Source organism: Spea bombifrons, chromosome 3, assembly GCF_027358695.1.
Source record: "Spea bombifrons isolate aSpeBom1 chromosome 3, aSpeBom1.2.pri, whole genome shotgun sequence".
NCBI lineage: Eukaryota > Metazoa > Chordata > Amphibia > Anura > Pelobatidae > Spea > Spea bombifrons.
The window spans coordinates 31,003,528-31,016,005 of NC_071089.1; the positions used below are offsets into that span (position 1 = coordinate 31,003,528).

The 12,478-nt window shown below is 39.3% G+C and overlaps 1 protein-coding gene across 1 annotated transcript in view; it reads right to left on the reverse strand.

Moving 5' to 3' along the window:
• The window catches only part of PLEKHG1 (pleckstrin homology and RhoGEF domain containing G1), a 103,486-nt gene that overhangs the window by 50,784 nt on the left and 40,224 nt on the right, over window positions 1-12,478 (reverse strand). The gene's annotated exons all lie outside the window — the stretch shown is intronic.

The following is a 12,478-nucleotide window of genomic DNA, read 5'->3' on the forward strand; positions in this document are numbered from 1 at the left end:
GGAATGCAACCTTAACAAACGCTATTTTCATATTATATACAAAAAACTGTAAATTTAAAATTAAATCTAATTTATTTTTATTATCACTTGCAGCTGTTTGTTGCTTTAAACCAATTGTAGCTGTCACATAATACAATATTTGCTTTATACAGGTCTTTGATCTGTTATCTTAGCTCAATCTACTAAACAAACGCAAAGTCATTTTTACTGAAATTGGCACCTACTTTTCATTCAGAAAAGCAGAACTTTTTTAATCACACAAGTATCATATGACTGCCCAAAATGGTGGCCTCCACTCAGGGGTGGATCCAGAACCTGATCTTGGGAGGGCTATTTCCAGTAACACAATCAGACAATAACACAGTCAGACACTCAATATTAACATGCACACAGACAAACACACTAACATACCCACCCAGACACTAACATACCCACACATATACTAACATGTCCACACGAACATACCCACATTCACACTAACACACATACCTGGACACTCACACACTTACACAACCAGGCACTCAACAATAACACATACAGCCAGAGACTCACACTAGCATGCACACACACACTAACATACCCAGAAACACACATACTAACATACTCAGACACTCATGCTAACACATATCCACCCAGATACTTACACTAACACAACCAGATATATTAACACACATACTAACACACACAGACACTAACAACCAGTAAAATATCCACACACACACTAACATACCCAGACACACACAGACACCCACTCTTCCATACCCAGATACACACCCTAGCATACTCAGACACACACAGTAACACACACACACTAACATACCAAGACACCTAAACCAACACACACAAACACACTCAGGCACACAAACTAAAATACCCATTCACAGGTACATTAACACATACACTAACATACCCAGATACCCCATACTATAACTTACATAAGAAGACACAATAACATACCCAGGCAGACACACAGTAACATACCCAGACAAAAACAGACACATATACTAACAAATATAAGCATACACACACTAACATACCCAAACACTGACACTAACACAGAAACTAACATACTCGAAGACACACAGTCACAAGTGCCCAGACTTGCCTATGACATGCTACCATCTTTCTTGGTGGGTACCCCCTAGCCCCCTGGGATCCCCCATGCATACAGTATATGTTCCATGTGTACCCTGATCCTTCTCTTTTCTAGTAGCTCACAATATTTTCTGACATCAGCCTATCAGAGGGTTCTACAGCCCTAAATATACCGTACATTATTCTTCTTAGAAATGCCATCAAAAGTTCACAACTGCACATAAGATCTTGATTAAGCCCTGTCCCCAGCAGTACCACACCCAAACAGAGCTCTCCATTTTTGCCTTTGAAATGTTAGGCGGTATGTTCTACAAATGTTATTAAAACAGAAATGTTAGGAGGTATGTTCTACACATGTTATTAGGACAATATGAATGTGTCCTCTATGCTAGAATACTATATGCTCTATACAGCACTAGATTAGTATCCGCATTTACTGCCTGAAGGAAAACATGTATTCAGGGTCAGACTAGGGATAAGGAGGTGCCCTGGCACTTTAAGACCGGTGACCATAATGATGTAAGTGTGAAAGGGCTGCATGTTACGTTTTTTATGCTCATGTTGTGTGCAGCTGGGGATATCCAGCTGGTGAGCTCGCACAAGAGTTCCAGGGGGTCTAACGAAACATGCACAGTAAGGACTCTTGTTGGTAGGGCGCTGTAGGACATTAAACTGTCCTTTTCTTATTATGTTCTATTAAATATACATACCTGAAAATGCTCCGGGTTTGAGCCTGAGCCTCCTGGTGAAGCCCAGTCAGTTTCTCCTGTCGCCAAGTAGGGGTGCAGTGCTTGACCATGCTAACTCATTGCCTACTTCCCTCGCACTACCTACCCACTAAAGGCTGCCTGGTGCAAAGCCACCTATTCGCACCAGAAGAGGGAGCAATCTGGGTAGCCTACCCTGGGAAGTTCCCAGGTATGATTATAGATTGTATTTGTTGTTAGATATTCAGTGCGTAAATCAGGTATTGTGTTTCTGAAAAGTTTTAGTAATAATAGTGTTGGTTGAAAGAGCTATAGTGTTTCCTCTGTTTCCTTCCCCTTTTATATCATAGTTGGAACGTGAATGTGGTTCTTAAATTATGTACAACCTCTGCCCTTAAACCTGCAGAAACTTTACTTAACTTTAAGGAGCCCTTGACTTAGTGCACAAGATGCATGTTATGACTACAATGCACAATTCCTGTTTTTCGTTTCCATTTGTTTTTTTCTGCAAGCTTGCAAAAATGAAATTATGTCAACCCATCAATTTGTTAGTAGACATAAGAAAGTGCCAAAAGATTTGTATCACCCAATGTAAACATTTAGTATTGAGGCAGGGTTCTCGGAATAATAAAGCTGCCTTCGCCTCCTTGTTTATATAGCTACCTGACTACTTAAGAAACCTGTTAGCCAAAAAAGAGAGAGAAAAGAATTAACACAACTGCTGCGGAATGGATGGGCGTTATGAATTTGTGATGCTAGTTTATTGTTTGCACATGCCTTACAGAAATCATAAATAATATTCTTCAACATTTACCATGAAACTATCAAATAACTGAAAGTCACCTGCAGGAGAAATGATGTCACAAGTGTTGACTTTACTTGTTTGAACTATATTGGTTTACAGAAACATAACTCTTTGTTATCAATCAAAAATTTGGCTAGACTTTCAGCTGCACCTGTACGAGAGCAAAAGTAGCAACATGTTTAACTGAATAATGCAAATTTTCTTAAGATGGTAAGACTCGTCTTCTAGACGATGAAATCACTTGTAAATGTGATTTAATGCCTCATATATGAAAGCTCCCTCAAAAAGTGGCCATCTCGGACTGTGAGGAAACAGAAATCTGAGGAAATACTCTATTCCCCAGGTAGTGCCTGTGCACTCTTTGCCTCCATTGTACTGTTTCAGACCACCATAAGGTTTCCATCATCCTACGCATCTGGAAGCAGTGGGCTCCCATACTGGTTGCCCACACAGAGCAGGGCTTTTTGGAGAACTCTATAATCTCCCATTGGCATGCAGTATTTAATAAAACAGATGGAAGGGATGCCTACTCTGGCACAGACTTTCACACCAGTGCTTCTTTATCAATGTGCAGCCTAGGGATGATGTCAGATCATGGTGCTCAGCTTCACCAATCTGAAAATTGTGCCTGGCAATACAGGTCTCTCAGCCTGTGCCACTGATGATCTCTTTTCACTTCAAATCCTGCAGGGCCTCTTAGCTGGAAAATTGAACTGTTATGGATGGCGCACTCAGTGGTGATGTAACCTGCCACTTGGCCCTCTAGGCGATTGTCTACTTTGCCATATGGTGGTGCTGGCCCTACTCCAGCTCTTACGTGCATGTAATGAATTAATCGTTAAGATCAATAAAAGAGTAAAGTAGGTAATTTCAGATCAGAAATCCCCATCTCCATCACCTGGGAACACATTCTGAGGAAATACTTTTCTTACTAGAGGTTCCACCATCACATAAGAATAGGGAGATGTCTTCAACTAAAGCAGCAGATAATTAAATCTATATATTGCATTGTAGTGTATTGATGAAAAAACTCCCTAAAATACACCATTGCTTTTTTTCTGAAATTGTAAGCAATGTTTGTTAAAAGTGTTGAGGATGCTTTCAAAATCGTATATAACTCTAAGGCAACATATCAAAGATTGTGACTATAGAAATATACTCAATGCCCTGCTGCTTACCTAACTTTCCCACCAACAATGAATGCACCTTTATACCAATTCTTATTGTAATTGCTTTCCCACTTCTCTGCCCTCTCCAAAGTGGAATTTCCCCACTCAGTTTTAAAGTGTATATTGTTCTTTTTCATTCTCTTGAAACTAGAAGTGACAATCTATTCAACATTTCTAAACTGTCTCGTTTCAATATTCTAATTTAAATGTTTAAGCTGAAGCCACATGAACACATGTGGGAAAGTTCTACTGAAAAGCTCTTTAAACAGTACTAACAACAGGCAGTCATGTATAATACACATGCTTCATTTATAGCTACTTTTTTTTAGTATATTTCACCTAGATATCATGTAATAACTTATTATGTACAAAATGCACCCATTTCCTAGGTTTTCTAAAAAGGGAACAGATTTATTTTACATAATATGTTATCTAGAACAAAATATATTTAGATTTTTTTGTTAAACCAAAAACAAATGTACACCTTGTGCAGAAAAGTAATCTATCTTAATCATAAAAATGTTATTTACAGTATTTCTCTATATTTCTGTTCAGACTTACCTATATTTAGATACCTATCTCTTTATGATAAGGGTGGCAGGAAATTCTAGGTACATAAAGTGATCTTGAAGATTTGAAAATTGGTCTCGCCACTGCAACACTGGTATGATCAAATGAACAAGTTTTTGCACCAGATTCACTTTTATTTACACTATATGACCAAAGCCATGGGCATTAATTTGGAGTTGGTCCTAACTTTGCAGCTATAAGTGCCAACACTCTTCTTGGAAGGCTTTCAACAAGATTTTGGAGTGTTTATGTGGGATTCTGTGCTCATTCCATCAAAAGAACATTTGTGAGGTCAGGCACTGATGTTGGATGACTTGCAATCGATGTTCCAATTTATTTCAAAGGTGTTCAGTGGGGTAAGGCCAGGGCTCTGTGCTCTTCAAATTTGTCAAAACCATGTCTTTATGGATCTTACATTGTGAACTAGGGCACAGTCATGCTGGAACAGGAAAGGCACTTCCCCAGACTGGCGCCACAAAGTTGGAAGCATACAATTGTCTAAAAATGTCTTTGTATGCTATAGAATTAACATTAGCCTTTAATGGAACTAAGGGGTCCAGCCCAACCCCTAAAAAACAGCACCAGGCCTCTGTCTCTCCTCCACCAAACTTTACAGTAGACATTATTCATTCCAAGAGGTATCGTTCTTTTGGTATCCATCAAACCCAGATTTGTTCATGATACTTCCACCCTGCAACCCTGTACTTCGTGATATTATACCCTTGTCATGTATCCTTGCAACCTCTAGAGGCTACTCTCCTGTATGAGAAGTCAGGAATCATGTCACCTGACTACCTGCACCCAGTGGCGACTCTAGAAACAATATATAGGGGGGGGCACACAAGATACCACAGTCAAACTGGGGGGGGCATTAATAATTTCCACCATTAAATCATACCACTGAAAAAACACACACACACACACACACATATATATATATATATATATATATATATATATATATATATATATATATATATATATATATATATATACATATATATATATATATATATACATATATATATATATACATATATATACATTATATATATATATATATACATATATATATATATGTATATATATATATGTATATATATATATATATATGTATATATATGTATATATATATATATATATATATGTATATATATATATATATATATATATATATATTGCCAAAAGTAATGTGCTATGGAATGATACTTTTGTTATTGGCCAATACAATACTTGATCATTCAACATGGGAAGCCTGAAGCCACAATTTAGTAAGACTAATCCTTGAAATCCTTTAAACACCACAATACCTTAACTTTTGCACTAAATGATTTCAGGGCCTAATATTAGATCCTGCTGATATATAAATATATATGTAAATATTAGACCCTGCTGCCCAAATATATTAATATTAGCCCCAGTTGCCGATATATATATATTAATATTAGTCCCTGCTGCCGATATATATATAAATATATATATATAAATATTAGACCCTGCTGCCGATAGCAGGTATAGATCAACACATTAACACACAAACCCAGCTTTGCATGTATAGATTAATTGAAATTCACTTGTGATCTCAGCACCGAAGGTATATATCAAATAAACAGAATCAGACATACAAATCCTGTATTTGCAGGTATACAATAATAATATATGAAACGTAGCATCGCAGGTATAGATCAAATAAATACATGGAAACAGCATTGCAGATATTAATCAACTGAACAAGACATACAAACCCTGTATTTGCAGGTATACATAAATAATGTATGGAAACATAGCATAGCAGATATGGATCTACAGAAGAACACACAAAAACCCAGCTTTGCAGGTATAGATCAATTGGAATTCACATAAAAACACGGCATTAATGGTATATTTAAAACCCGCTAAATTACAGGGATAGATCACAGGTTGCACACCCCAAAGCCAGCCCTGGCGTCCACACTGCACACATAGAACCTGGCCAGCACCCAGATAACACACATACGATTTGCCATCTTTGTCCCATATACACCCATCCTGTGCCATCTTGGTCCCCAAGGCTCAAACATCCTGCTAGTGCCATCTTTGCCCTTCCACAATTATACATCTATGATATCACATTAACTCATGCTCTCCCTCATTCAGACAACTCATCCACATATTAACTCATGCTCTCCCTCATTCAGACAATTCATCCACATATTAACTCATGCTCTCCCTCATTCAGACAATTCATCCACATATTAACGCATGCTCTCCCTCATTCAGACAATTCATCCATTTTAAGAAACTACACCCCTTGGAGCTTCAAATGAGGGGCCACATGTATTTCTAGGACAAAAGTTGAGTGCACAAATAATGATGGAATATGTCGCTTTGGCTAGAAAATATGTTTTTTCTAACCATAGCGACATGTTCATTTGTATCTTGCGCACTCCAGGTTTGTACTAGAAACACATGCAGCCCCTCATTTGATGCGCCAAGGGATGTCGTTTTTGCAAATGTGTACTTTTTGTGCCATAATTTAACTTCCTACGTGAGCAGTAATGCCACGTCAAGGCTTCAACCCTAATTACTGACCATTCACACGCCTTTCATATCTCCATTCACTCGCAGAAGCACACACCATACTTTCCATACATTCACTCACAGAAGCACACACCATTCTTTCCCCTTACAATCCCAAAGAAATGATGGTAAAGGGAGAAAAAAAAATCACTTTTACAGCAAAAATAAGTTTTGCAGTAAAAAGGCAAGGCGCTCCAGGGATGATATGGTTACTCACGTACCGCACAGGCTAAATGGATGATTTTAATAATATTTGCAGTTCATCAGAATTTCAAAAATTGCCTCCCTCTACCGTTGGCTAAATTTAACCCCATGATCAAAGGGATCATAGGATTAAAAATTAGTATCAGCCATTTTTAAAAAGGGAATGTGACTTTTTATAGCTATATGATCGCTGTGGTAACATTGGCTACCACAGTGATCATTTAGCTAGAATACTTAAACTTTTTTTTTTTTTTTTTTAAAGTTAAACTACTTTATGTTTAAATAATTTAATTTGGGGGTCTCTAGGCAATTTTGATCTTTTTTATCTGACTTTAGAGACCCCCAAATCATTTTTTTTACATTTTAATTTTTTTAACTTAATATTTTTTATTAATTTTTTACAATCTATATACCGTTTGAAAGGCGAGGCGATAACCTTTCCAACGGTATATGTTGGGGGTATGTAGCTGCTTAGATGCCTGAGATACAGTCATCTAAGCAGCATGCCCCCATACCTCTTTAACTGACAATTGTCAGTTTTTAATAAAGTTGCGCGGTGACGTCATCGCGTCATTGCGCGAGACGTCACCGGGCAGATCGTGTGGTCCCGGTGATGCCCTTCAGTTTGAGGGGCAGATCGCCGGGGTAGGTGGTGATGGAGGTCCACAGACCTCCATCAAGGTAAGGTAGTGCTAGTGACGGCATGGTGCCGTCGTTAGCACCTGACTGGGACTGCTAGCGACGGCACCATGCCGTCGTTAGCAGTCAAGAGGTTACAAATTCGGCGGGGGGGAAACAGGGGGGGCAAGGAATAACCTAGGGGGGGCAATTGCCCCCCTTGCCCCCCTGTAGCGACGCCACTGCCTGCACCTTCTTACCTGGGAGTTACCCTTACTATAAGTAGCAGCTCAGCACCTCGGTCTTGGCCTTTGCATTGCAGTGTAAGCAGCATATTGCTGTGGCTCTGTACCTGGTCCTGAATCATTCCTAGTATCCTACTTCTGATCTTCGGCTTCTGACCAGGCTTGATTGTGACCACTCTCCTGCATACCGTTTTGGCTTTATGATTGAGTCCTTCGGCTACTAACCGGGCTTGATATTAACCACTCCCCTGCATAACGTATCTAGCTTTTCTGAGTCCAGCTACACAGAGCGGGCCACTGCCAGTTCAGCTACACAGAGGGCTTCCTGCGGTGTGCCCTGCCAGAGCATATTTTTCCTGTGCTTCAGTACTCGGTGGCCCTGCTCTGTGTGCATGGTCTACTACTTTGTGGACGAGCTTCTAAGTCACTTCCACTTCACGATAATAGCACTCACAGTAGACTGGGGTAGATCTAGCATTGCAGAAATTTCAGTGACAGTGCCACAAAAGTCACTGGGCTTTTTAGCATTGCCCATTCTACTACTGTTTGTCTATGCCTATATGCTTGGCTCAGAGCCGGCCTTAAGTGTTCTGGCGCCCTGTGCGGACTACTCCTCTGGCGCCCCCCCATCCCAAAAAAAAGAAAGGAAAAAAATCTTCCCCCTCTGCCCCTTCTCACTGCCTTCCCCCCTCTGCCCCTTCTCACTGCCTTCCCCCCTCTGCCCCTTCTCATTGCCTTCCCCCCTCTGCCCCTTCTCACTGCCTTCCCCCCTGCCCCCTCTCACTATCTACCCCCCTGCCCCTTATCACTATCTACCAGCTCTCCCTATCCTTACTTACCTTGTTGCTAGAGTCCTGCTGTGGGAGTGGGAGGCGTCCATCTTCCCGCTCTCAGCACGAAACGCCGGCACCGCGACGGAGTCACGGAGAGTGAGCAACCGCTCAAGCAACCGCTCGGCGCCCCTGCCAGTACTTAAATGAAAACACCGTTTTTTTTTTTGTTTAACTTTATTTAACATCCTCCATGTTAAATAAAGTTAAAAAAAAACTTTATTTAACATGGAGGATGTTAAATAAAGTTACAAAAAAAACAAATGATGTTTTAATTTAAGTCCCGGACGACGCCCCTGTTGCCATGGCGCCCTGTGTGGGCGCACAGGTCGCACACCCCTAAGACCGGCCCTGGCTTGGCTTTATATACCTGTTAACAATAAGTGTGGCTGAAACACCTAAACCTAATACTTAGGGTGTCCTGATACTTTTGATCATTTAGTCTATATTACAACTGTACTAATGTAATCATGAATACATATGGATAGACAGCCCTGTGTGGAACCTAAGCTCCCTTGTTCCTCGTACTTTTTTTTTTACCAGGTAATAACGGTCTTCTGAAATCTGCCAAAATAAATATTTAAATTTTTTTAAAATCACATTTTCTAACATCTATAAAAACATGGATCTCTGCAGGGGCCAACAAAGTACAATTTCAAACTGTGTTGGTAGCTTTTTGAAGTTCAGAGCAAACATCTGTATAGAATAGCTCTACAGGGGTCCCAGAGTCAACAAAACAGGATGCTCGGTGTTCATATTTAGAAAACTCAGTTAATGTTCTTAAAAAAAAAATATTGAAAAAATGATAAGTTAAGTGAAGGATGTTTTTTACGTTTTACATAGATTCATTTTCTAATGTTAACAGTTTGCATGAAGATATATTTGCAGCACAGGGAAATTAAAGAGCACATGGGCAACTAGGTGAAATCAGTGTTATTATGGGTAATAAAAATCATATTCTAACATTTGAAATGACCAGTCGAATGCTTTTCTTTAAGGAGGGGTGGTTAGAGGCGTGGCTAAGGGGCAGGGCCTTACTGAGTCTTTTTATGTGACTGCATGATTTACTAATACCAATTCATGCAACTAAGCAAGTTATATTTTGTTCGCACAGTTTAATGTATTAACACATTTCCTGTTTTTTCTTATGTGCATAGTTGGCTTTTAGGTTTTTACATTCATTCCCATATCTATGAACCTCCCATGTTCCCCTTCTCGTCCCTACAGGGATAGGCAAAGTGTCCGTACAAGGACTCCAGTGTCCATGGCAATGTTTGTGAAGGTCGATAGAACATCATTAAATTGTCCACACCCCCGTAAATGTCCACTATTAGCAATGTTGGTGCCGACCCTTGCCTGCTTCTTTGTAGGAGGTAGATTGGGCATCTGACCTAGATGTGTGGTAGGGCTAGCTGTGCACAAGGGTGGGCTACCCCAGTTAGTGTTTAAAAGATTAGTAAGTGAGCAGGGATTAGGCAGTGGGGGGTGCAGAGAACCTGGGCAGGGGGACAGTGGTATTTGAGCTCCAAAGAGTAATCCCACCAATATTGAGGTGGCGCAATATAAAACAATAAATAATAATAGCAGTAAAGTGCAGTAAACATGAAAAATTATATGCAAGGCTAAAGCTACCTTTTATATAAAATTACTCTTATTCTTCTTGTGAAAACGTCAACTTGTTATAGTAAGTGCATACAAAAAGCCCTGATGAAAACCTATGTACCGTGTGTTTACTGTATTTTGCATGCCGTGGTGAGGTGACCTGAGGACAAATGTTTAGAACACATAGCTAATGATTTTAATGTCAATTACAGCTGCTGGAAGAATAGACTGTTTATTATGACTTCCTTGTTGAAATGTACTTTTAAAGTTTTAGGCAAAAAGTAAACCATTACATTTTGGCCTGTCCGATATTTGTCAAATATGAAGTGTTAAAGACTAAACAGTTATAAGGTAAAATATAAATAATGAAAACTTTTAAAAGACAATGAGCATTAAACATTGAAACATTGTTGAGCTCAAATATATTCCCAGAAGGTGTTTCTTCATACCTTTGACCTCTCATTGATGTCACACTGCTTATCATCAGCCACCAGGAAATTCTGTTCTACACTATATCAGAGCATCTCTGTTTTCCCCTTTTCTTTTTACTATTATTAATGTGGTATTTTTGCAATTAGTTTACAACATTGTCAGTGGGTTATATGTTAATTTGACCATTCACATTTAGCTCTATGTGCATTGCTATTTCGATTTTCATTCCATGTCATAACTGCAACGACCACAGACTGCTCCATGCTATACTGAAAAAATAAATAAAAGGCTTTGTAGATAGGGCAGGGGGATGAAATAGGCTGGAGACATGGAAAATTATGTAGTCCAGTGGACCCAGGTGGTACTTTGACCAGGGGTCACCAAGGTGTCTGTTTACTCTGTCCACCACAACAATTTGTTTTACCCGCCACTCTGTCCACTCTCTTCAGAGAGATATGATATCATATCCCGGGGATCAGCACTGAAGCCATGCGCACCACAATTGAGTACTGAAATATAGGTCTGTAGGAACAGACCTTGCGCTTCTGCGCGAGAACGGTGAGAGATTAGGAAAAAGGGGAGAGGAAGAAAATGAGAAAGAGGAGAGATAATACGGAGAGAGAGAACAGAGTCAAAGAGAAGGGAGAGTTAATGAGAAAGGAGAGATGACAAGAAAGGGGAGAATTAATGAGAAAGATGAGTGATGGAGAGAAAAGGGGGAGATAATGAAAAAGTAGAGAGATAATGAATAACGGGAGAGATAAGGAGAATATAATAAGAAGGAGGAGATATGGGGGAAAAGAAGAGAGATAAGGTGAAAATTGATAGATGAGATAAAGAGAAAGGAGAGTGATAACAAATGATAGAGAGAATGGGGAGAGATAAAGATGAGAGCTAATGAGAAGGGGAGAGATAATACGAATGGGGAGATAATGACAAAGGGATAGATAAAGAGAAATAGGAGAGATGAGATAAAAAATACAGTTTGAGTTATTTTTTTTGGATGATTGGCATATTTACTTTTATTATAAAAAATGTATGGAGATATCAGCCTTTCTTCCTTGGACTCTCTGGTCTGGCTCTGCTAGGAAGTCATTTATTTGTGGCCAGCCAGAATGAGCCATGGTACCAGGCAAACACACAGTGGGCGGCTGCCAATACTGTTCCCACCTACCTTTGGGTCAGCTGGTGAGACCACTTAGCTACCTGCTGGATGCAAGTAAAAGAGTAGAATGCAGCCACATCATTTTGACAGATGGATACACTCCTCTGACATATTCGCAACTGACTTTAAATTGCCTGGGCTGTTTTTTTAATTCCAGAATAGAGCTGCTTGGTAGTGTAATAATTAACATTTCTGAACAAGTTCGTTTTAGACATGTTTTTAGCAACAGTTATTAATCTAATCCCAGCAAGGTATGTCTCCATATTTATGCACCAGTTACTACAACAAGTTAAAATTTTATGTTCTGAGCATAAGAAATGGGTGATCTTTGTGAAAAATGATAATCTACTTATTACTAGTGTTGACAAAACATGTGGACCAAATTTGTTACAAATTCACTATAATGTCACACAAATTAGGGAAAGCGGAGACGTAGCACCTCTTTATACTGAAAATGTAGAAGTCTTGCAAAAAATC